The 27,885-nt window shown below is 38.1% G+C and overlaps 1 long non-coding RNA gene across 3 annotated transcripts in view; it reads right to left on the bottom strand.

Annotated features, from left to right (window-relative positions):
* LOC309831582 overlaps positions 1–27,885 on the bottom strand; it is a 78,535-nt gene that overhangs the window by 41,308 nt on the left and 9,342 nt on the right. For 2 of the 3 annotated variants that reach the window (XR_014297601.1, XR_014297602.1), the window contains exon 3: positions 1,401–1,542. The exons of the other annotated variant lie outside the window; for it this stretch is intronic. This is a non-coding gene — a long non-coding RNA (uncharacterized lncRNA). The remainder of the gene's footprint in view (positions 1–1,400; positions 1,543–27,885) is intronic. 3 annotated transcript variants of the gene reach the window in all.

The raw sequence follows: 27,885 nt of genomic DNA, 5'->3' as shown, positions 1-27,885 counted from the left end.
CCAAGATTTGTCCTCAACTCAGTTTCTCTTCCTTTTGTATACCTCCTTTCTGGTGGTCTCAAATACTCCTACTGTTTCAATTAACATCTCTATGCAGATAGTCCCAGATCTTTACCCCTAGTCCAACTTATTTACAGAGTTCTATCTTCATATTTTCAACCACCTACTGGATCGTATCATCTAGGTAATTCTCCTAGTCTTTCAAATGCATCGGTTTAAAAGTTTACAAATCATCTTCCCCAAACCAGCCCCTTCTCCTAAATTCCCTATTAATATTTGTGAAAGAAAACATGCCACTAACATTGAAATAAGTTCAAAACTGAATACTTCTGCACTCCTCCATCTCTCTCAATCCCATACCTAATGAAGTGACATTCATTAAGGACACACCTCTAATGAGGCAACATCTCTAGGAGGTGGCATTCATTGAATGCCAGACTCTGGGGGGTGTAGTGTGGAAAAAGTAAAGGAGAGAATGAGAGAGAGAGAGAGAGAGAGAGGCAATTGGTCTTACCCCTGAGAACTTACAAAGGGAGGACAGAAAAGCATTCATTTGATGAATTTTTACTGAATACCTATTAAAAGCCAGGCACTGTTCTGGGTGCCAAAGTCCTTCAGTATCACCTCTGCAGTGTCTCTCGGGTCTACTCCAGACTAATTCAGGTCTGGTTAGAAGTTCCAGATCAATACTTTTCAAATGGGAAAAATGGGCTTCTTGCCTTTAGTATTGTATTTTTTTCTACTGGTAATTATCATGTTAGCTGTTAGTTTAAAGTAGATAATTTAAAGAAGTATTTGTCTATCCTAAATCATTTCTAACTTTTCCTTTATACGTTAAAATTTTATTTGTTCTTTTATCTTTCCAAAGCTTCCTCACAGACCCTCCATCCTGAATTGAATGCTTCAATTCAACCCGTATGCTGCCATCAAATGTTCCTATAACTGAGCTGTAAGGTTGCTTCCTTATTTGGAAATGTTTGAAGGCTCAAAAATTATAATCTAAACACTGCAATTCGGAATGCAAGACCCCCATCCTGAGACCTGAACTCCAATCTCTCCTTCTGGTCTTACCTGCCAGTTCCCTTTCCTCTCTGCCTGTGCGCCAGCCAAACAGGAGTACTCAGTGTTCACAAACATATCCTATACTTTCTCTTCTTACCCAAAGTCATGCCCTCCACTTGGAATGCCATCTGGTCTATCTCTATTCACGGAAAGCCTTCCTTCCTCTTTCAAGGTTCAGCTTAATTGCTTTATTGTTATAAAGGTTTCTGCCTTATTCCCCCAATGGCTTGCACAGATGGCAATGATTGAGTTCTAATCATAATTATGGTAAGTCCACCCACTGTTCCACATACAACTTGCAAAGGGACCTTCTCATTAGATGCTGAATAAGTACTTACTAAATAAATGTTACCAGAAGAAATTTTCTAGTAGTTTCACATGTGTACATTATTTCTTCCCAACTTGATTATAAAGTCTTCAAGAACACGGACCATGTTTTCTTCCTTTACCTTTATTTTCTACATAGTTCTTGGTACAGAACTATAAATAGAGTAGAAGTATAAATGTTAGCAGAATGAACAAGTGATAATTTATGCTTTTTCATAGGAAACACAATATTGTATTAAAGTCCACAGTCATATATTCTGCAGTCTAAGATTAACGCCATGTTTGGACACTACAAAAAGAAAAAAACTGTAGCTAGTCTAGTAATATCTATAACATTCTTTAGCTATTTTTTTCCTTCATGTTTCCTAAATAACTATTTCTGCTTATAATTTCTTAACTGTACCTCACTGAACTCCATTATTAGTCCTTTTAAAAAATTATCTTAAGCTTTCCTGGTAGATAATTGTTATCTATAAAGATAATTTTGTCTCTACTTTAAAATAGTTATATCATTTATTTCTTTTTCTTACCTTTCTAACTGATTGGAACTTCTATATCAATATTTTACAAATGAAAAAGAATGGGCCTTTTGCTTTCAGTGGGTTTTTTCCTACAAATAATATTCAGGTTAGCTGTTGATTTAAATTAGATATTTTTATTTTAAGAAGTCTTGGGACTTTCCTGATAGTCCAGTGGTTAGGACTCCATGCTTCCACTGCAGGAGGCATGGGTTCCATCCCTAGTCAGGGAACTAAGATCCTGCAAGCTACGAAAAAAAAAAAAGAAGTCTTTATCTATCCTAAATCACAGTATCTAACCTTTCCTTTTTATATTAAAGTTTTATTTGTGTTCTTATCTGATTGCTCTCTCAGACTAAGCGACATAATTTCAGTGAAGTGGAGATGTGACAACTGTTTAGTGATATGACCCATCACAGACAGCCATGCCAGACAACTGACATCATCAGTCATTTGGCCTATATTTACTGATAAAATTATCAAGAGAACCGAGGAACGTACTTTAGCCTTTGTGCCATTTAGTCATGAACTCTCCAGGATAAAGGTCACAAAATATGAAAAAGCTGGTGAATTCTTCTGTCCTTTTGTTCATTTATTCAACAAATATTTATTGAGTGCTGCTATGTGCCAGACACTATTCCAGGGCTGAGCTATAAGAACGAACAAGACAAACTCCCTATTCTCACAGGGCTTTCATTCTAGAGAAGGTAAACTGTAAGCTAACAAATAAGTGAGCAAGATCTTTTCAGACATTCATAAGAGCTGTAAAGATAATAACATAAGGCAATGCACTAGAGAGTGACTGATAGGGATGGGTTATTTCAGCCAAGGTGGTCAGGGAAGGCTTCTCCAATGAATTATTTTGAACAGAGATTTAAGGAACCAGCTATGTAAAGATGATAGGGAGAGCACTGCAGGCAGAGGAAACAGTGAATGCAAAGGCTCTAAGGTGAGAAGGATCTTGGCATTTTACAAGAACAAAGAGAAGGCTGAGCAGCAGTGAATGGAAGAAGAACTATAGGACATGTTTGGAGTGGTAGGAAAACCAGATGATGGTGAAGAAACACGGAAATCATTTTTAAGGACAAGGATAATAATACATTTGCTAAAATGAAACATTTAGAAGATTTACAGGGAATTCCCTGGTGGCGCAGTGGTTAAGAATCCGCCTGCCAATGCAGGGGACACGGGTTCGAGCCCTGCTCCGGGAAGATCCCACATGCCACGGAGCAACTAAGCCCCTGCGCCACAACTACTGAGCCTGTGCTCTAGAGCGCATGAGCCACAACTATTGAGCCCACGTGCCACAACTACTGAAGCCTGCGTGCCTATAGCCTGTGCTCCGCAACAAGAGAAGCCACCGCAATGAGAAGCCCACACACTGCAGCGAAGAGTAGCCCCCGCTCGCCACAAACTAGAGAAGCCCGTGCACAGCAATGAAGACCCAATGTAGCCAAAAGTAAATAAATAAAAATGAATTTATAAATAAAAAAGATTTACAATGCAAATTATAAACACTTATACAACTAACTCAAATCTCAAATAGGAAATAAGCCTAAATAAGGCAAACAAGCTCTCTACCACATTCTGTTCCTCATCAACATTCTCATTTGCTTGTGTTTTCTCACTCTGAATGGCAACAAAGATCTTGGAACGATAAACACGTAGTCCTCGGAACAAAATTTTCTTATGCAACAGATTATGAGCCAAGATCTTTTTGGCAGTTTAAGGAGTCCAGAGAGACACATCATCCCAACCAATTAGCCATGGGCTCTCCAAAGCTGAGGAATCACATCATCCATACTAGATGCAACCTTCATAGTAAGTTAAACAAAACCACATGACTTAGTTCCTTTCTTTGTACTCTTATTTGAAGAGGAAAAACCAGCAAATGAAACACTTTCTGTACCCACTAAAGTTATCCAAAAATAAAGTATGTAGCAAATGGGTCTGGGTGACTCAGGGGGATCATTCTCCATGTGTCTTGATTTAGATTATGGGGTTATTTTTGATTTGTCATAACTGGCTGGCTCTTGTGGTCTCAGACCAGGGCCAGTACACTGGTCAAAGCAGTGCTTTGTCATAGCACAGAAGCTTGTGGCAAAAAGTCTGGTAACTTTCTGTCCCTTTGTGAAAGAACTTTGAATCCTAGTTGTGGCTAGATTCTGCTGCAATGGCCTCCAAAGAGCCACTCAAGTCTTTGTTATACTGGAGTTTTAAAATTTCATACAGAATACAGCAGAAACTAACACAATGTAAAGCAATTGTACTCCAATAAAGATGTTTAAAAAAAAAAAGAAAAAAAATGTCATATAGAGATCATGTTTTTGGAAACACCAGCTCAGCAGTGAGATCTTTTGGGTCGTAATGGTTTCATGGTGATTAGAATCAGAAAGCAGCAGGGGCAGGCCCCTCTATGCAAACGCCGCAGTAGGCCATCTCTCCTTAGCACAGGGTTTGGAACAGCGTGACCCCTCAATAAATGTCCTCTGGTTATGTTTGTATTTTACACTTATTTGGCCCCCAAATGATTCTTTGGAAGTCTCTGGAGCAGCTCTCAGAGACCAGTCCACAGAATTAGGCCAGTTCATTTTCATTGGTCTCCAACAAAATGAGAAAATGATTTAGGGTTATCGCTTATCATTTCTTGTTAATTGCCTTTACTCTGATGTTTTTGTCCTACCTACCTGGTTTTTCTTAAAGTTCACATTTTTTCTATTAGTAAAGAATGTTAGTATATGGTAGTAGTTGCTGTTTTAAATGTCCTTACTTGGCAAATTAGATGGTGGCATCTCGATGCCCATCCCCACAATTTTTTGAAAATTTACTGAGCCCTGAACCCTAAATCCGGGAACCCCTAGTCTGGATGTTTACTGCCTCTAGTTGTCTGGACTTTCTGGTTCCTACTATGGTATTTGGGATGGATAAATGTTCACTCTGTAGACTCTTCACCAATTTATATCCTTCTTCTATGTAATGTCTTATAAGTGAAAGCTGGAGACCTTCAAGGCAGGGAAGGTGTAAGGAAAAAGGAATAAAATTAGCTATTAATATCACTAGTATTTATATTAGTATTATGGAGGGGCAGAAAGTAAGGTCAAATATATAAAACATATACACTTCCAGTGTGATAGGTATGGAAGATCAGGAGGTTTTTTTTTAATAAGTGTATCAACTTGTGAAAAATTTGTAATAATATTTTTTGTTATAATATTTAATAATTACTTATTAAATGCTTCTGTACCTTCAATGTTGGCTGTCCTTAGTTTGCAAATATAGATTTTTCTATAATTAAATCAGTCTAAATCATTGTTGAGATTATGCTTCATGATATTGCTTATAAATAAGAATGTAAAATAACTAAATAGCTATTTTTATCCTAGCAGGACATCCTAGCTAGAGTACAGGACTCTGAGATGCAAGTCTTGTACTCAGCTAAGTCACTGATTTACTGTATCACATTGGTAATATTGCTTAAGCTGCTTCTGTTCCATTTTTATAAATTTGAGTTAGTAAAATTTGTCACTAATGGCTCATTGTCAAGGGTGTTGATGAAAACAGATTATTACAAATGATGGCCTTATCTAGTGGGACGGTAATTACCTGTGTATTTCAAGGTCATATAACTACCATACTATTATCTGTAATAAATAATAGCATAAGGAAAGAATAAAAAATTGGAGTAATAAGTTTGTAATGACATTAATAACAGCTACCACATAGCCAGCATTTATTAGGAACCAGTATTATGCTTAGTACCTTATGAACATTGTCTGATTTGATCTTTCAGGAACCACTGTTACTACCTTCAACTTATAATTCCGGAAACTGGGGCTTTTGGAGATAATTCCCTGTAACAAATGCCAGGCTGGGAGGCCTCTTGGGAGCCAGGCGGCCTGCCTGTTTCCATGGAGCAGTACTGACTCCCTCAGAATCTCTGTGTTGACTAGGCTAGTAAGTGTGCACTTCCCCCTCCAGCACCAAATAAGGCAATATTTTCCTTTTTATTCCTCTAGTTCCTTATATAAAGAATTCTTAATTTCCCTTTATCTTTTGTCATTTGACTTTCATTTCCTGTTCGGGGGTTTCTGCTTTTATCACTCTGAGCCTTCAGTACTGCTCTGCCTCATTCCTCTTCTTGGTGGATTTGACCTAAGTTCTACTTTTTGTGCCTTTTCCTTCTGTTTCAGTTCCTTACACAGTCTGTGTTTAGCAAATGAAGTTACCTTTTATGGTTTCCAACTCTTTTTTTCATGGAAAGTTTTATACTTTTCCTATATTTTTTGATATGCATGTATTTATCTTAAAGGGATTTCCCTTGGAGCCTTCTTACTACATCATAATATAGCTCATCCCTTTGAAAGACAGCTTTATTCATTGACAAATTCTTCTGGAAATACCCCTTGGGCTAGGTTTGATGGAAGCCATTTTTAGGCACAAATTGTAGCATATTCTTTGTTGTAGGCCTGCCCCTTACATTTGCAGGGCCCAAAAGTACAAATGGAGGACCATGTGCCATATGTATAAATATGTAAAAGTTATATAAATTAAAAAACTGTTAACTAAAGCATGTTCTATATTTTTACCTTGACAAATACACCTTCATAACACCTATTATGGACTGAATTGTGTCCCCAACTAAATTCATATGTTGAAGCCCTAACCCTCAATAAGAATGCATTTGGAGACAGGACCTTTAAGGAGGTAATTAAAGTTAAATAGGTCAAAAAGGTCCTAATCCGAAAAGACTGGTGTCCTTATAAGAGGAAGAACACCAGAAATCTCTTTCTGCAAGTACACAGAGGAAAGGCCATGTGAGGACACAGCAAGAAGGCAGCTATATGCAAGCCAAGAAGAGAAGCCTCACCAGAAACCAACCCTGTGGCACCTTGATCTTGGACTTCCAGCCTCCAAAACCATGAAAAAATAAACGTCTGTTGTATAAGCCAGCGGTCCCCAACCTTTTTGGCACCAGGGACCGGTTTCGTGGCAGACAATTTTTCCACAGACTGGGGGTGGGGGATGGATGGTTTCAGGATGATTCAAGCGCATTACATTTATTGTGCACTTTATTTCTATTATTATTATATTGTAGTATATAATGAAATAATTACACAACTCACCATAATGCAGAATCAGTGGGAGCCCTGAGCTTGTTGTCACTTGCCACTCACTGATAGGGTTTTGATATGAGTCTGCAAGCAATTGATTTATTATGGTCTCTGTGCAGTCAAACCTCTCTGCTGATGATAATCTGTATTTGCAGCTGTTCCCCAGTGCTAGCATCACTGCCTCAGCTCCCCCTCAGATCATCAGGCATTAGATTCTCATAAGGAACCTAGATCCCTCGCATGCGCAGTTCACAGTAGGGTTCACGCTCCTATGATAATCTAATGCCACCGCTGATCTGACAGGAGGCGGAGCTCAGGCGGTGATGTGAGTGATGGGGAGCGGCTGTAAATACAGATGAAGCTTCACTCACTTGCCCGCTGCTCACCTCCTGCCCTGAGGCCCGGTTCCTAATAGGTACTGGTCCTGGCCTGGGGGTTGGGGACCCCTGGTCTAAGCCATCTAATCTGTAGTAATTTATGACAACCCAAGCTGACTAATCCAACACACAAGTTGAAAAAGTAGGTGAAATCTGTGGTTTTCATATGGGCAAAATATGAAAGACAACAGAATTTCCGTATTATTGGATATGCCTAGGTATTCTGTTAAGGAGCTGACAATGCTGGATGAGTAATAAAATACATATAGTCGTCCTTCAGTATCCATGGGGATTGGTTCCAGGACTGCCCACAGATACCAAAATTCACAGATGCTCAAGTCCCTTAATATAAATTGGTGTAGTATTTGCATATAATCTATGTAAATCCTCCCATGTACTTTAAATCATCTCTAGATTACTTATAAAACCAAATATAATATAAATGCTATGTAAATAGTTGTATATGGCTTATCTGAAAAATAGAAATTGTGGCAAAAAACTCAAAAGCATTACCTCTGGAAAGAAGGACTCAGGATCTGGAAGGGGAAGAAAGGGTACTTCTTCATGGAAGAATCTATTGTATTCGTGGTATCTGAGAAGGATTTGACAAGTGAATTTTTTCTTTTCTATTACCTCATGAACTTACTGCTTCCACTCAAATCCTCCTCATACCCAGCAGAATGTCTGACTCTGATGTTGGTGGCAGTGTAAGTTACAAAACTTCTAGCAGGAGATGTGATGAGGTGTTTCCCTGGGACCTGAGTTGTGTTAGTTACTAGAGTAGATACTTAGGGTTATAGGTTATTCCATGTTGTGCTGAGCACCAGATCCTGAGATAGAGGTACTCATGTATCCTATAGTACAGTGTGTGTGTGTGTGTGTGTGTGTGTGTGTGTGTGTGTGTGTGTGTGTGTGTGTGTGTGTGTGTTTGCAAAGCCCTCTGAAGCCCAGGATCCAGGGCAGAGACCTCTCTTGCCTGGGACTAAGGAGGGGACTGCCATTTTATTTAAAGTAAACATCACATACTACATCTCTCAGACAACTCTATATCTGGATTATTATCTTTGTGTTTTACAGTTGGCTTAGATTATGAATACCGTGTAGGGGTTCAGAATTCTTTCTTATACTTGAGGGCATTTTATTCAAATGTAAAATACATTTTACACACCAAAGCAAAGAATAATAAAGAAATGAATGAATCTTACATTGTGCAACAAGAACTGAATCACAGTGACTGCATCATACTTGCACATGCAAGCCTTTGTTTCACCCACTTCCAATCACCTCTGAGCTGCATCTGCCAAAAATTGGAAGTTAGATTCCAAAGGCAGAGCAGACAACCTAGGCTCTCCCCTCTCACCCCTCTATAAGAAAACCTTATGGGTTTATCTGTACTTAGGCAACCATCTTTTCTTCTACTTTAATATTTTCTTCACACGAAGAAAACAATAAAATGAGCTGTACTACAAATAATGATTCCCTTAGCTCTTCAAATTTTCCTCATTTCTTTTCTCCTAAAGGGGGATATAAGAACTAGATTAATACCTGCCCTTGGTTTTCAAAAAAAGTACAAAAGAATATAAAATGACAAGTAAAAATCTTTTTCTTTATTCCTAAACCCCAGTAAATTTATCAGAATTAACTATTGTTAACATTTTCTTGTGTAGCTTTCCAGAATTTTTCTAGGCATATACAAGGACCTACTTTAAAAAACAACAACAAAAAAACACACAAAAGATTAATGGGAACATGTCATTCACACTCATCTGTATTTTATCTTTTTTTTTAAAACATAATTTATCTTGAAGATATTTCATCACACATAGAACAAGCTTATCTCCTAAAGTTCTTTAAAAACTAAATGAGGTATAGAAAGTCTGAGCCCTTTTAAAACCTGAAACTTAGAGTGACTGAATTGCATTATTAAATGAAAAAAAAAAAGCTAAATGAGGTAATTATATCTCATTATTAGCACTAGATCTGGGGTATGTCAGACTCTCCAAAAAAAGCTTCATACCTCCCTTTCATTAAGAGAAGACTCACATGGATCACTATGATTCTGAAGGATTCTATTATTTAAATGTTGGTGTCGGAGTAGAAAGTCACAGAATTATATGATTTCTGAGTGGACAGCTCCTATAAATTATTTGGTTCAAGGGGTAAAGCTTGTACCAAAACCAAGCTTTGCTTTCAGGTTGGTGTCCTCTCATCCTTTTTCATTTCTAATATAATTTTGATTTTTATCTATTATTCATCTTAAAAATTAAAGTAGAGCATGTAAAAGTGTTAAACAATGGTAATATATCAGGTGTGTGTTTACTGCTCAAAAGAAACAGGCTAGTAATTTTCACTTAGAGAAAGTAGCTCAAAACAAAAATAATGTGTGTTTTATTTGAAAATAGAAATTATGGCAAAAAACTCAAAAGCCTTACTTCTGGAAATAAGTACTCAGGGTCTGGAATGAAAAGAAGACTTCTTCCATTGTCTGAATTTGTTTGCACATGCATTCATTCTTCTATTTGAAAAACCAGGATTAACATATGTAGATAGTTGGGCAATGTTTGGTGTCCTTGTGTTTTACCTAGTGGTCTGTCCCTCAAAGCTTTTAAAATGCTGATGGAAGGAGTAGTCACCCAGTGTTCAGGGTGGAGAAGAGGTGGGTAAACATCAAGAATCCAGAAGAGTGCTCTAATATTGGAAAGGGAACAAAACTTGGGAGCTCCTTGTGGAGGAAAAAGGGAGTTATGATAGGACCTTACACCATGAAGCATGGATAGGGATTTTTACTTTGCAGTTGTTCTAAAGAACACTGCAAACAAGAGAGGCTGGGGGGAAATGTGAAAAGTGGGATTACTCAATTTAATCTGGCTGAAAAAGTTAGGGAATAACTGATTAGACCAGCATAACAGTGGGTAGAATAAGCTCTCTTGTCTTGATGAGACTAGCTTGTTTTCCTCCTAAACATATGATGATCTAAGGAAACCGCCTAAAATGAGGTTAGGCAATCTATCATATGACCCAAAGTCACCCGGCCCAGACTCCCAACTGAAAAATGGAAATTCTGAAAACTCATGTTTACATCACAATAATGTGGTAAAAGCACAATAGAGCCAAGCAAAAAAGGCTTAAGGCTTAAGTTTTGGCAAATCAAGTACTCTGTCATTTAAAAGTCATTTGAAGCATAGAACCACAGAATTGGAAGGAATCTTAAAGGTCACTGAGCCCCCTCATTTTCCAGATGAGGACACAAACAGGGACCCAGGGACCAGTATAGATCTCAGATCTAGTCAGAGGGGCACCAGTACCAGAATCCAGGTCTCCCAAGTCCATGCTCAGGTTGTACTCCTGCCCCTACTCCCTTAGAATGTTTATTGCTGGCGGTCTGATATTTGCTCCATCCTATGCCAATGCCCTCTTTTAAAAGTAGTTTTAGGGACTTCCCTGGTGGTCCAGTGGCTAAGGCTCCACACTCCCAATGCAGGGGGCCTGGGTTCAATCCCTGGTCAGGGAACTAGATCCCACACGTCGCAACTAAGAGTTCGCATGCTGCAACTAAAGAACCTGCATGCTGCAAGCAAGATTCCACGTGCCACAACTAAGACCCAGTGCAGCCAAATAAATAAGTAGTTTAGGATTATCTTTTCCCTCTACTAATTAATTGTATGAAATTGTAAATTCAATATAAAGGAATCATATATCTTTACTTGGGGAAATTATTCAATGGACATATAAACTATGTATCAGAAATATCCTAAACTAGAGATGGAAGAGAGGGTGGGTGTGTAAAAGTGGGTACCTCATTGAAACATTCATGTTACACACACACACCAAGCATCCAGGCAAAATCGAGCCATGCTTATTCAAGGATATGAAATAGAGATTGTAGGAGCAAGGATAAGAGTAGACAGCCTTATCTGATTCATTCCAAAATACTGGTGATAGTAATTCACTTTTTGTAGCTATTTGTTGGTCATTCAAATTCACTCAAGAATTTACTGGGTGCTGTCTCTGTTTCATAAGCTCTAAGGTTTCAAATGTGAAAAAACACAACTTCTCACTTAAGGAGCTCACCATCTAGGAGAGAAGAGAAGTAGAGGCAGCAGGCAGATTTGGTACCACATGTTTACATTTCAGGTAGCTGGTCAGTTGATTTTTAGAAAGCAAAGATCTGAAAAAGCATTGTACTTGAACAGTTTTTCAATTTACCAGTTTCTAAAATGTTTAAGAACATTTTATTTCTATTCCATCCACAAAATGAATTTAACACTGAGAAACTTAAGTCAGTTGAACAAAGAATATTATTGGTTCTGCCCATAAGTAGATGACATACAAGAGAGCCTTTAGCCAGTTTAACCAAAGTGTTAATATATACTTATGAATTTGATGGGATTGTGGAGAGCAATGAGTCAGTTATTAGCTATAAGCACCTATGGCTATAGATTTTCTCCTTACATCCAAGTTAACTAGTTTCTCTACTGATTTAAGTGCTAATTTTTATATAGCAGAGAGCGTCAGAACTTTTTGATGGAGAAAATACAAGATTCCAACAACTGAAAATTACATTTAAAAAGTCGTTTAAATTTTTTATTGTAAGAACACAACATGAGACTCTTAACACAGCATGTGCTCTTAACATTTTAAGTGTACATTATTGATGACTATAGGTACAATATTGTACAGAGGATCTCTAGAACCTATTCATCTTGCTTAACAAACTTTATGCCTGTTGATAAATAACTCCTCATTTCCCCTTTTTCCCAACCCCTGACAACCACCACTCCACTCTTTGATTCTGTAAGTCTATTTTAGATAACTCATATTAGTGAAATCATGTAATATTTGTGTTTCTGTGACTGACATTTCACTTAGCATAATGTTCTCAAGGTTCATCCATGTTGCTGCAGATTGCAGAATTTCATTACATATGTATATATGTAATGTTCCATTCCATTACATATGTAATGGAATGGAACATTATTCCATTACATATGTATATATGTATCACATCTATCTGTTGATGAACAAGTTTAGGTTGTATTCCATTACATATGTATTCCATTACATATGTATATATGTATCACATCTATCTGTTGTATTCCATTACATATGTATATATGTATCACATCTATCTGTTGATGAACAAGTTTACGTTGTTTCCACATCTTGGCTACTGTGAATAGTGCTACAATGAACACTGGAGTGCTTATAGCTCTTTGATATCTTGATTTCAATTCTTTTGGATACCCAGAAGTGGGATTGCTGGATCATATGGTAGTTCTACTGGGAATTTTTTGAGGAACCTCCATACCGTTTTCCACAGCAGCTGCACCATTTGGCATTCCCACAAACCGTATGTAAAGGTTCCAATTTCTTCACATCCTCACAAACATTCATCTTTTGTTTTTTTAAATGATAACCATTCTGAAAGGCGTGAGGTGATAGCTCATTGTAGTTTCGATTTGTATTTCCCTAGTGATTAGTGACATTGAGCATTTTTTCATGTCTGTTGGCTATTTTTATGTCTTCTTTGCAAAACTGTTTATTCAAATCCTTAGCCTATTTTTTAATCAGGTTATTAGTTTTTTACTATTGAGTTGTAGGAGTTCCTTATATATTGTATTATTAAGGATTCTCCAGGGAAACAGCACCAATAGTATATAGATACAGATATATAGATACAAATACAGATAGATACATATGAGGAGATTCATTATAGGAATTGGCTCACATGGGTATGGAAGCCAAGAAGTCCCACAATGTGCCCCCTGCAAGTTGGAGAACCAGTAAAGCTGGTGTATAATTCAGTATGAGTCCAAAGGTCTAAGAACCAGGAGCTCTGATGTCTAAGGGCAGGAGAAAATGGAAGTCCCAGCTCAAGAAGAAAGGAATTCACCCTTCCTCCACATTTTGCTCTATTCAGGCCCTCCATGGATTGGGTGATGCCTGCCCACATTGGTGAGGGTAGATTTTCTTTACTCACACTACTGATTCTAATACTAATTTCCTCCGGAAACAGCCACACAGACACACCCAGAAATGATGCTTTTCCAGCTATCTGGGCATCTCTTGTCCCAGTCAAGTTGACACAATTAACTATCACATATATTTTGCAGATTAACCTCTTATCAGATATATGGTTTGCAAATATTTTCTCCCATTCTGTAGGTTGCCTTTTTACTCTGTTGATTGTTTCCTTTGTTGTGCATAAGTTTTTAGTTTGATGTAGTTGTATGTATGTATGTTTTTGCTGCCTGTGCTTTTAGTGTCATATCCATGAAATCATTGCCAAGACCAATGCCATGAAGATTTCCCCCTGTTTTCTTCTAGATGTTTTACAGTTTGGGGTCCTACATTTAAGTATTTAATTCATTTTGAGTTGATTTTTGTGTATGGTGTAAGAGATGGGTCCAACTTCATTCTTTTGCATGTGGATATCCAGTTTTACCAGCACCATTTGTTGAAAAGACCATCCTTTCGCCATGGTATATTCTTGGCATCCTTGTCAAATTCAGTTCACTGTATATGCATAGATTTATTTCTGTGCTGTTGGATTGATTTGCTAGTATTTTATTGAGGATTTTTTGCATCTATATTCATTAGGGATATTTCATTTAGTTGTTTTTTTTTTTTCCTTGTGGTATCTTCATCTGTCTTTGGCATCACAGTAATGCTAGCCTCACAAAATGAATTTGGAAGTGTTCCCTAATCTTCAATTTTAGGGAGAGTTTGAGAAGGATTGGTATTAATTCTTCTTTAAATGTTTGGTACCCAGAAAACTACTAGAGCTAATCAATGAATCTGGTAAAGTAGCAGGATACAAAATTAATGCACAGATATCTCTTGCATTCTTATACACTAACAATGAAAAATCAGAAAGAGAAATCAAGGAACACTCCCATTTACCACTGCAACAAAAAGAATAAAATACCCAGGAATAAACCTACCTAAGGAGGCAAAAGACCTGTATGCAGAAAACTGTAAGACCCTGATGAAAGAAATCAAAGATGATACAAACAGATGGAAAGATATACCATGTTCTTGGATTGGAAGAGTCAACACTGTGAAAATGACTACACTACCCAAAGCAATCTACAGATTCAATGCAATCCCTATCAAACTACCAATGGCATTTTTCACAGAACTAAAACAAAAAATTTTACATTTTCTATGGAAACACAAAAGACCTTGAATAGCCAAAGCAATCTTGAGAAAGAAAAATGGAGCTGGAAGAATCAGGCTCCCTGACTTCAGACTATACTACAAAGATACAGTAATTAAGATAGTATGGTACTGGCACAAAAACAGAAATATAGATCAGTGGAACAGGACAGAAAGTCCAGAGATAAACCCACGCACATATGGTCACCTTATCTTTGACAAAGGAGGCAAGAATATAAAAGGGAGAAAAGACATCCTCTTCAATAAGTGGAGCTGGGAAAACTGGACAGCTATGTGTAAAAGAATGAAATTAGAACACTTCCTAACACCATACACAAAAATAAACTCAAAATGGATTAGAGGGCTTCCCTGTTGGCGCAGTGGTTGAGAGTCCGCCTGCCAATGCAGGGGAAACGGGTTCATACCCCATTCCGGGAGGATCCCACATGCCGCGGAGCAGCTGGGCCCGTGAGCCATGGCCGCTGAGCCTGCGCGTCCGGAGCCTCTGCTGCACAATGGGAGAGGCCACAACAGTGAGAGGCCCGCGTACCACAAAAAAAAAAAAATGGATTAGAGACCTAAATGTAAGGCCACACACTATAAAACTCTTAGAGGAAAACCTAGGCAGAACACTCTTTGACATAGATAACAGCAAGATCTTTTTTGACTCCTCCTACAGTAATGGAAATAAGATCAAAAATAAACAAATGGGGGCTTCCCTGGTGGTGCAGTGGTTGAGAGTCCGCCTGCTAATGCAGGGGACACGGGTTCGTGCCCTGGTCCGGGAAGATCCCACATGCCGTGGAGCGGCTGGGCCCGTTAGCCATGGCCGCTGAGCCTGTGTGTCCGGAGCTGTGCTCCACAATGGGAGAGGCCACAACACTGAGAGGCCCATGTACAACAAGAAACAAAAACAAAACAAAACAAAAAACCAAATGGGACCTAATGAAACTTAAAAGCTTTTCCACACAAAGGAAACCATAAACAAGATGAAGAGATAACCCTCAGAATGGGAGAAAATATCTGCAAATGAAGCAACTGACAAAGGATTAATCTCCAAAATATACAAGCAGCTCATGCAGCTCAATATCAATAAAACAAACCCAATCCAAAAATGGGCTGAAGACCTACATAGACATTTCTCCAAAGAAGACATACAGACTGCCAACAAACACATGAAAAGATACTCAACATCACTGATCATTAGAGAAGTGCAAATCAAAACTACAATGAGGTATCACCTCACGCAGGTCAGAATAGCCATCATCAAAAAATATACAACCAATAAATGCTGGAGAGGGTGTGGAGAAAAGAGAACCTTCCTGCACTGTTGGTGGGAATGTAAATTGATACAACCACTATGGAGAACAGTCTGGAGGTTCCTTAAAAAACTAAAAATAGAACTACCATATGACCCAGCAACTCCACTACTGGGCATATAGCCTGAGAAAACCATAATTCAAAAAGAGTCATGGGGCTTCCCTGGTGGCGCAGTGGTTGAGAGTCTGCCTGCCGATGCAGGAGACACGGGTTCGTGCCCCAGTCCGGGAAGATCCCACATGCTGCGGAGCGGCTGGGCCTGTGGCCCACGGCCGCTGGGCCTGCGCGTCCGGAGCCTGTGCTCCGCAATGGGAGAGGCCACAACAGTGAGAGGCTCGCAAAAAAAAAAAAAAAAAAAGTCACGTACCACAATGTTCATTGCAGCTCTATTTACAATAGCCAGGACATGGAAGTAATCTAAGTGTCCATCGACAGATGAATGGATAAAGAAGATGTGGCACATATATACAATGAACTATTACTCAGCCATAAAAAGGAATGAAACTGAGTTATTTGTAGTGAGGTGGACGGACCTAGAGTCTGTCATACAGAGTGAAGTAAGTCAGAAAGAGAAAAACAAATACAGTATGCTAATACACATATATGGAATCTAAATACACATATATGGAATCTAAAAAAAAACGGTACTTATGAACCTTGAGGCAGGGCAGGAATAAAGACACAGACGTAGAGAACGGACTTGAGGACACGGTGTGGGAAGGGGAAGCTGGGACGAAGTGAGAGAGTAGCACTGATATATATATACACTATCAAATGTAAAATGTATGGCTAGTGGGAAGCAGCTGCATAGCACAGAGAGATCAGCTCGATGCTTTGTGATGATCTAGAGGGGTGGGATAGGGAGGCTCAAGAGGGAGGGGATATGGGGATATATGTATACTTATAGCTGATTCACTTTGCTGTACAACAGAAACTAACACAACATTGTGAAGCAATTATACTCCAATAAAGATATAAAAATAAATAAATAAAAGGAATTTATGCTGTAAAAATAAAAAATGTTTGGTAGAATTCACCAGTGAAACCAAACTTGTTGGGAAGTTTTTGATTACTGATTCAATCTCCACACCAATCATGAGTTTGTTCAGACTTTCTATTTCTTCATTACGTAGTCTTGGTATATTGTATGCTTCCAGGAATTTACCCATGTCTTCTAGGTAATCCAGTTTGTTGGCATATAATTGTTCATAGTAGTTTCTTGTAGTCCTTTTTATTTCTGTAGCATTAATTGTAATGTCTCTTCTTTCATTTCTGATTTTATCTATTTGACTCTTCTCTTTTTTCTTAGTCTGAGGATTCATCAATTTTATCTTTTAAACAAAACCAACTTGTAGTTTCACTGACTTTTCTCTTTTTTTCTATTTTCTCTTTTGTTTATTTCTAATAAAATGTTTATTTCCTTCTTTATGCTGACTTTGGGCTTAGTCTGTTATTCTTTTTCTAGCTCCTTGAAGTGTAGTTAGGTTGTTTATTTGAGATCTTTCTTCTTTTTTAATGTAAGTATTTATCACTATGAACTTTCTTCTTAGTATTTCTTTTGCTGCATCCCATAAGTTTTGGTATATTATTTACATTTTTGTTTATCTTGAGGTATTTCTAATTTCCTTTTTTGGTTTCTTCTTTGGCCAAAAGGCTGTCCAAGAATGTGCTGTTTAATTTCCACATACAGGTATCCCCAACTTTTTGAAAGTTCGCTTTACACCACTTCACTTTTATGAAAGACTTACATTAGTACTTGTTTTCACTAACCTAAAGAAATCTGAAGGGGGTTTTCACTTTTACAAAAACAAAAAAACGTAAAGTGAAAATAGCATTCAGCACTTGTTTTTCAGTGAGCCATTACAGAGGCAGTGCGCACCCCAAGCAGTGAGAGAGGCAACACAAAGCTTCTTCCCCGTAAACTTTATTCAGCATCTTGACATCAAACTACCACAGCTTTGAACTGTGCCTGTGAGCACCTGTACTTTATCTTAATTCATTTTGTGCATCCATTATCAAGATGTGTCCTAAGGTAACTGCTTCTTCACTTTACACCATTTTGGCTTACAAAAGGTTTCATAGGAACACTATAGTTTCAGATAGTGAGGGAAACTTGTATTTGTGAATTTTCCAGTTTTCCTTCCACTATTGATTGCTGGTTTCATTCCATTGTGGTCAGAAAAGAAACTTGACACAATTTCAATTTTCTTAAATTTGCTAAGACTTGTTTTGTGACCTAACATGCGATCTATCCTGGAGAAAGATCTGTGTGCACTTAAGAATGTGTATTCTGCTGCTTTGGGTAGAATGTTCTGTATATGTCTATTAGTTTCATTTGTCATAGTGTTGTTCAACTCTTCTGTTTCCTTACTGATTTTCTATCTGGATGTTCTATCCAGAAAATGGGATATTGAAGTCTCCTATGATTACTGTATTGCTGTTTATTTCTCCCTTCATTTCTGCCAATGTTTTCTTTATATAGTAAGGTGCTCTGATGTTGGATGCATATATTTATAACTGTTATATCTTCCTAGTGGATTGACCCTTTAATCATTATATAATATCCTTTGTCTCTTGTGACAGTTGACTTAAAGTCTATTTTTTCTGATATATGTATAGCACCCCACCACCACCACCACCACCCTCTTTTGGTTACCATTTGCATGGAATACTCTTTCCTTCCCTTCATTTTCAGCCTTAAAGTGACTTTCTTGTACACAGACATAGCTGAGTCTTTCTTTTTTTAATGCATTTAGCTACTCTGTGCCATTTTATTTAAAATAATTATTAATAGGGGAAAGTATACTATTGCCATTTGTTAGCTGTTAGCCCTGTAACTCTTTGTCTGTTTTTTCCTCTCTTTTTGTCTTCCTTTGTATTTGGATTTTTTGTATTGGTATGCCATGATTCTTTTCTCTTTTTTTCTGTAACTTCTATAGGAATTTTTAAGCTGTGTGTAGTTACCTTGGCGCTTACGTAAAATATCTTACAGTGGATTCTTGGGGGCATTATAGGAAGGCCAGGGAGATCAGGAGAGGCAGGTGCGAGGAGCCATCTGGGAGAAGTGAGAGAGGAGCAGAAGGCATCTGCTCCACCCATTGGGGCCCTGGGAGCCTGCTGAGCTACCAGGCCAGCCCCCCTGACCTCCAAGGCCCTCCCCTCTGGCCACCCTGGTCCTGAGGGCATAGAAGGGAGGCCGGGGAGATCAGGAGATGCAAGCAGGAGGGGCCCTCTCAGACTGGAGGAGCAGGAGAGGAGAGGAGGGCGTTTGCCCTGACCACTCGAGCCCAGGAAGCCTGCTGGGCTCCCAGGTGAGGTCCCCTGCCCTCTGAGACCAGGGATGGGGAGCACGCCTGAGCCCCTTCTGTTCCTTAAGCCTAAGCCCCACCCCCACAGCCCCCAGGGCCTTTTCCAGCCCTGTGGGTCCTAAGCATAGGCCCCTCCCACTGCCCAAAACTTGCCCTTGCTTAGGCCCCGCCCTCCACAGCCAAGCCCTTCCCCCCCCAATTATTTTTTCTTTTCCCTCCTCTTTCTTACTATTGTGGTACTGATATACCTTCCAGTTGTTGATTCATCTATATTTTTATATTGTTTCTAACATATCTGTTAGTTTCCTAGCCTAATTTTATTTTTTACTTTGTTATTGTTCTCTTTTATTTTTTATTTATTTACTTTTTGGCCACCCCACATAGTTTGCAGGACCTTGGCTCATGAGCCAGGGGTCAGGCTGAAGCTCCTGCAGTGGAAGCTCCAAGTCCAAACCACTGGACTAACAGAGAACCTCAGACCCCAGAGAATATTCATCAGAGTGAGGTCTCACAGAGTTCCTCATCTCAGCACCAAGACCCAGCTTTACCCTACCCAAACAGCCTACAAACTCCAGCACTGGAAGCCTCAGGCCAAACAACCAGTAAGACAGGAACATAATCCCACTCATAAAAAAAAAAAAAAATGTCACAGATGAAGGAGCAAGGTAAAACCTCCTAGACCAAATAAATGAAGAGGAAATAGGTAATCTACGTGAAAAAAGCATTCAGAGTAATGATAGCAGAGATGATCCAGAATCTCGGAAATAGAATGGAAGCATGGATTGAGAAAATACAAGAAATGTTTAACAAAGGTCTAGAAGAACAAAAGAAAAACAGAGATGAACAACACAATAACTGAAATGAAAAATACACCAGAAGAAATCAGTAACAGAATAACTGAGGCAGAAGAATGAGTAAGTGAGCTGGAAGACAAAATGGTGGAAATAACTGCCAAGGAGCAGAATAAAGAAAAAAGAATGAAAAGAATTGAAGACAATCTCAGAGACCTCTGGGACAACACTTAATGCACCAACATTCAAGTTACAGGGGTCCCAGAAAAAGAAGAGAAAAAGAAAGGGTCTGAGAAAATATTTGAAGAGATTATAGTGGAAAACTTCCCTAACATGAGAAAGGAAATAGTCACCCAAGTCCAGGAAGCACAGGGAGTCCTAAACAGCAGAAACCGTAGGAAAAACACACCAAGACACATATTAATCAAACTAACAAAAATTAAACACAAAGAAAAAATATTAAAAGTAGCAAGGGAAAAACAACAAATAACATACAAAGGAATCCCCATAAGGTTATCAGCTGATTTTTCAGTGGAAACTCTGCAGGCCAGAAGGGAGTGGCAGGATATACTTAAAGTGATGAAAGAGAAAAACCTACAACCAAGATTACTCTACCCAGCAAGAATCTCATTCAGATTCGATGGAGAAGTCAAAAGCTTTTCAGACAAGCAAAAGCTAAGAGAATTCAGCACCACCAAACCAGCTTTACAATAAATGCTAACGAAACTTCTCTAGGTGGGAAACACAAGAGAAGAAAAACATCCACAAAAACAAACCCAAAACAATTAAGAAAATGGTAATAGGAACATACATACCAATAATAACCTTGAATGTAAATGGATTAAATGCCCCAACCAAAAGACAAAGACTGGCTAAACAGATACAAAAACAAGGCCCATATAAGTGCTGTCTACAAGAGACCCACTTCAGACCTAGGGACACATACAGACTGAAAGTGAAGGGATGGAAAAAGATATTCCATGCAAATGGAAATCGAAAGAAAGCTGGAGTAGCAACACTTGTATCAGATAAAATAGACTTTAAAATAAAGACTGTTACAAGAGATAAGGAGGGACACTACATAGTGATCAAGGGATCAATCCAAGTAGAAGATAAAACAGTTATAAATGTTTATGCACCCAACATAGGAGCACCTCAATACATAAGGCAAATGCTAACAGCCATGAAAGGAGAAATCGACAGTAACACAATAGTAGGGGACTTTAACACCTCACTTACACCAATGGACAGATCATCCAAACAGAAAATAAATAAGGAAACACAAGATTTAAATGACACAATAGACCTAATATATTTAATTGATATTTATAGAACATTCCACCCAAAAGTGGCAGAATATACTTTCTTCTGAAGTGCACATGGAACATTCTCCAGGATAGATCACATCTTGGGTCACAAATCAAGCCTCAGAAAATTGAAGAAAAATGAAGTAGCATCAAGCATCTTTTCTGACCACAACACTATGAGATTGGAAATCAATTACAGGAAAAAAAAAAACTGTAAAAACCACAAATAAATGGAGGCTAAACAGTGCACTACTAAATAACCAAGAGATCACTGAAGAAATCAAAGAAGAGATAAAAAATGCACAGAAATAAATGAAAATGAGAACATAACAACCCAAAACCTGTGGGACACATCAAAAGCAGTTCTAAGAGGGAAGTTTATAGCAATTCAATCTCACCTCAAGAAACAAGAAAAATCTCAAATAAACAATCTAACCCTACAGTTAAAACAACTAGAGAAAGAAGAACAAGGAAAACCCAAACTCAGTAGAAAGAAAGATCAGAGCAGAAATAAATGAAATAGACACAAAGAAAACAATAGCAAAGATCAATAAACGAAAAGCTGGCTCTTTGAGAAGGTAAACAAAATTGATAAACCCTTAGCCAGACTCATCAAGAAGAAAATGGAGAGGATGCAAATTAATAAAATTAGAAATGAAAAAGGAGAAATCACAACTGACACTGCAGAAATACAAAGGATTATAAGAGACTACTACAAACAACTATATGCCAATAAAATGGACAACCATGAAAAAATGGACAAATTCTTGGAAAGGTACAATTTTCCAAGACTGAATCAGGAAGAATTAGAAAATATAAACAGACCTATCACAAGTAATGAAATTGAAACCATAATTTAAAATCTTCCAACAAACAAAAGTCCAGGACCAGATGGCTTCACAGCCGAATTCTATCAAACATTTAGAGAAGAGCTAACACCAATCCTTCTCAAACTCTTCCAAAAAATTTCAGAGGAGGAATACTCCAAAATTCATTCTGCAAAGCCACCATCACCCTGATACCAAAACCAAAGATATCACAAAAGAAGAAAATTATAGACCAATATCACTGATGAACACAAATGCAAAAATCCTGAACAAAATACTAGCAAACAGAATCCAACAGCGCATTAAAAGGATCATACACCATGATCAAGTGGGATTTATCCCAGGGATGCAAGGATTCTTCAATATATGCAAATCAATCAGTGTGATACACCACATTCACAAATTAAGGAATAAAAACCATATGATCATCTCAATCGATGCAGAAAAGCTTTTGACAAAATTCAACACTCAGTTATGATAAAAACTCTCCAGAAAATGGGCATAGAGGGAACCTACCTCAACATAATAAAGGCCATATATGACAAACCCATAGCAAGCATCATACTCAATGATGAAAAACTGCAAGCATTTCTACTAAGATGAGGACAAGGATGTCCACTCCCGCCACTCTTATTCAACATAGTTTTGGAAGTCCTAACCAGAGCAATCAGAGAAGAAAAAGAAATAAAAGGAATACAAATTGGAAAAGAAGAAGTAAAACTGTCACTGTTTGCTGGTGACATGATAGTATACATAGAAAATCCTAAAGATGCCACCAGAAAACTACTAGAACTAATCAATGAATTTGGTAAGGTTGCAGAATACAAAATTAATGCACATACATCCCTGGCATTCCTATACACCAACAAAGAAAAATCAGAAAGAGAAATGAAGGAAACATTCCCATTTACCATTGCAACAAAAAGAATAAAATACCTAGGAATAAATCTGCCTAATGGGGTGAAAGACTTGTACTCAGAAAACTATAAAACACCGATGAAAGAAATCAAAGATGACATAAAGAGATGGAGAAATATACCATGTCCTTGGATTGGAAGAATCAATATTGTGAAAATGACTATACTACCCAAAGCACTCTACAGATTCAGTGCAATCCCTATCAAATTACCAATGGCATTCTTCACAGAATTAGAACAAAAAATTTACAATTCGTATGTAAACACAAAAGACACCGAATAGCCAAAGCAATCTTGAGAAAGAAAAACGGAGTTAGAGGAATCAGGCTCCCTGACTTCAAACTATACCACAAGGCTACAGTAATCAAGACAGTATGGTACTGGTACAAAAACAGAAATATGGATCAATGGTAAGGGACAGAATGTCCAGAGATAAACCCACGCACAAATGGGCACCTAATTTATGACAAAGGAGGCAAGAACATACAATGGAGAAACGGCAGCCTCTTCAGTAAGTGGTACTGGGAAAACTGGACAGCTACATGTAAAAGAATGAAATTAGGACACTACCTAACACCATACACACACACAAAAAAACTCCAAATGGATTAAAGACTTAAATGTAAGACCAGATACTATAAAACTTTTAGAGGAAACATATACCACAGAAAGATCTTTGACATAAACCACAGCAAGATCATTTTTGACCCACCTCCTAGAGTAACAGAAATAAAAACAAAAATAAACATATGGGACTTAATTAAACTTAAAAGCTTTTGCACAGCATAGAGAAGCCAAGAAGAGCACCTTCAGAATGGAAGAAAATAATTGCAAATGAAACAACAGACAAAGGATTAATCTCCAAAATATACAAAGAGCTTATGGGGCTCAATACCAAAAACCAAACAATCCAGTTAAGAAATGGGTGGAAGACCTAAACAGACGTTTCACCAAGGAAGACATACAGATGGCCAAGAGGCACATGAAAAGATGTTCAACATCGCTAATTATTAGAGGAATGCAATCAAAACTACAATGAGGTATCACCTCATGCTGGTCAGAATGGCCATTATCAAAAAAGCTAGAAACAATAAATGCTGGAAAGGGTGTGGTGAAAAGGGAACCCTCCTGCACTGTTGGTGGGAATGTAAATTGATACAACCACTATGGAAAACAGTATGGAGGTTCCTTAAAAAACTAAAAATAGAATTACCATATGGCCCAGCAATCCCACTACTGTGCATATACCCTGAGAAAACCATAATTCAAAAAGAGCCATGTACCACAATGTTCATTGCAGCTCTATTTACAATAGCCAGGACATGGAACCAACCTAAATGGCCATCAACAGATGACTGGATAAAGAAGATGTGGCACATATATACAATGGAATATTACTCAGCCATAAAAAGAAACTAAATTGAGTTACTTGTAGTGAAGTGGATGGACCTAGAGTCTGTCATACAGAGTGAAGTAAGTCAGAAAGAGAAAAACAAATACCATATGCTAACACATATATATGGAATCTAAAAAAAAAAAAATGGTACTGATGAACCTAGTTGCAGGGCAGAAATAAAGAGGTGGACATAGAGAATGGACTTGAGGACATGGCGTGGGAGGGGGAAGCTGGGGCAAAGTGAGAGTAGCATCGACATATATACACTACCGAATGTAAAATAGTTGGCTGGTGGGAAGCAGCAGCATAGCACAGTGAGATCGGCTCAGTGCTTTCCCATAACCTAGAGGGATGGGATCGGGGGATGGGAGGGAGGCTTAAGAGGGACGGAATATGGGGACATGTGTATGCATATGGCTGATTTGCTCCGTTGTGCAACAGAAACTAACAGAGTATTGTGAAGCAATTATACTCCAATAAAGATCTAATAAAAAAAATTTTTAAATCACAGTAGCATACTACTGGTCACACTTTATGAGAAAAATATTTCTGTCAGAACAAAAAAGTTAAAAAATTAAAAAATAAAGGTGATAACAACTTAAGTTCAATCACATACAAAAACTGCATAATTTAACATCTCCCACACACACTTTATGTTATTGTTGTCACAATTTATATCTAAGTATCTTTATTATTTTTTACATTTATTACATTTACATTTATGTTTACCACAGTTTCATACTTTCTTATGCTATTATGTTGCTACTTAGCACACTTTCATTTCAACTTGAAGAATTCCCTTTAGCATTTCTTGTAAGGTAGGTCTAGAAGTCATGAGTTCCCTCAGCTTTTATTTGGGAAAATCTTTAGCTCTCCTTCATTTCTAAAGCACAGTTTTGCTGAACAGAGTATTCTTGGTTGGCTTTCTTTTTTTTCTTTCAGCATTTTGAATATATCACTCTACTCTCTTTTGGCCTGCAAGGTTTCTGCTGAAAAATCCACTGATAGTCTTATATGTGACAAGTTACTTTTTTCTTATTGCTTTCAAAATTCTCTTTGTCTCTGACTTTTGACAATTTGATTACAATGTGTCTCAGTGTGGGTTTCTTTGGGTTTATCTTAATCTTTTTTTGGGGGGGGCAGGGTGCTTCTTGGATCTGGACATCCATTTCCTTCCCCAGATTTGGGAAGTTTTCAGATATTATTTCTTTTAATAAGCTTTCTGGTCCTTTCTCTCCCCATCTCTTCTCTTTCTGGGACTCTCATAATGTGTATATTAATCTATTTGATTATCCTATAAGTCCCCTAAGCCCCTTAAGCTTTCTTCACTCTCTTTCATTCTTTTTTTCCTCCTCTGACTGAATTATTTCCAATAATGACCTGTCTTTGAGTTTGTTGATCCTTTCTTCTGCTCTTGAACCCCTCTAGTGAATTTTTCAGTTCAATCATTGTGTTTTTCTGTTCCATGATTTCTGTTTGGTACTTTCAAATATTTTCTGTGTCTTTGCTGAAACTCTCACGTTGTTCATGCATTTTTCTCCTGACCTCAGTAAGCATCATTAATGAAAGTTATTTTGGATTCTCTGTCAGGTAAATATATAACTCCATTTAGTTAGGGTTGGTTTCTGGAGATTTATCTTGCTCCTTTGTTTGGAAAACCTTTGCCTAATTCTTCATTTTCCTTGTCTCTCTATATTGGTGTATGTGCATAGACAAAGCAGGCATCTCTCCCAGTCCTCATGGACTGGCCCTGTACAAGAGAAGACTCCCATCAGTCAGCCCTTCCAGAGATTCTGGGGACCTGTACCACCGCTTTCCCTCTCCAAGAAGAAGCAGGAAGTTACAGCTTTGTCCACTTGCTCTGTGCTGTGCCAGGGGTAGCAATTGTATCTATTAGCCCAAACCACAGCCCATCTCCATTCTCTCCTAAGCAGCTAGATTGCATCAGATCTATCAGAGTTCCAAGACTGGCAAGACAGATTCTAGTTCTTTGATCAACCCCAGAGAAGTTGGTTCTCTGTACACATGGATCTACTCTTTCCCTCCCAAGGGGTAGATGAGAGCTAGAATATTTCATCTGTTCACTCTATGCTGAGGAAGAAAAAGGATCTATGACATCTACCAGCCCAAGCCTCTGTCTCTATTCTCCATCGGGTAGCTAGACTGTACCAGAGCCCCCAGAGTTCCAAGACCTGCAAAACAGAAGCCAGTCCTCTGGGGAGCCCCCTTTGAAAAGCTGGGGTGCTGGATACACAAACCAGTGCCTTCCCTTTCCTGGGAGAAGTTGGGAGCTATGGGGTCTCTTCCTGATTATATGGCACTATGCTGGGGGCAGGGATGATGGTGAGAAGGTGTCCTGAATCTCCCTATTGGCTTAGGTGAGCCTGGTTTTGCACTCAGCCAGGGTACAAGAGCCTTTCATTTAATTTCTGGATTTCTCACAAAGTGAATTTGTTCATGAACTGTTGCTGAATTGGTGTGTTTGTCTGCAGGGGAAGAAGGGTCCAGGGCTTCCTACTTCGCCATCTTGCTGATGTCACTCCTGAAAATTTTTAATGTATAGATTTTTCTGAAGTCATAATAGTTTGCTAAATTTGGGGAAAACTTTACAAAGGAAAAAGCTCTTTAAAATCTGTGACATTTTCTCACTTACAAAGATTATTTCTAAATTTATGAGTTATAGTTACAGGAATATGTCAATCAGTACTTCAGAGACCATTGTTTATAAGTCATATTAAATTTGCGAAAAACATTTTTCTATTTTTAAAGAGAGCCAAAAATTAATAGTAGTCATGAAAAATAAAAAAACTGGCTAGATATGTTTTTATAGCAATGCTAAATGTAGATATAACTGTGAAGAAATATTATTTCATTGAATCTCCATTTAATATATAGTAATTTACTTCAGGTGAGAATAAAAATGTTACCAAGGACTCTATCGGACTACCGTGGCATTTTCCAGGCTTCAATTTCAAACATTTCTAGACTCTCCTAAAGACAACAGAAATGCTAGCACAGTAATAACGGGCCTGTAAGTGGCAGGCAGGCAGTTTATTACTTTGAAAAATAATCTTATTAATAAGCTTCCTGGAAAAGAACAGTTAATAATACTATACAAACAGAAGTCTACTTTTAAGGTTTTGAATTTTAGGATGTCAGTGATTTAGCTATTTATGTGTAAATAAACATATTCTACTGGACACAAAAGAGATAATAGCACAAAAATTTATCTTTCTAAAGGTTAGTTCAAAATCTATTTTAAAAATATATTTCTTATGCAAATCAAAACTACAATGAAGTATCACCTCACACAGGTCAGAATGGCCATCTTAAAAAGTCTACAAATAGGGCTTCCCTGGTGGTGCAGTGGTTGAGAGTTCGCCTGCCAATGCAGGGGACATGGGTTCGTGCCCCGGTCTGGGATGATCCCACATGCCACGGAGCAGCTGGGTCCGTGAGCCATGGC

This window comes from Grampus griseus (genome assembly GCF_964374135.1).
Source record: "Grampus griseus genome assembly, chromosome: 1".
NCBI lineage: Eukaryota > Metazoa > Chordata > Mammalia > Artiodactyla > Delphinidae > Grampus > Grampus griseus.
This window is presented reverse-complemented; position numbering and strand designations above follow the sequence as displayed.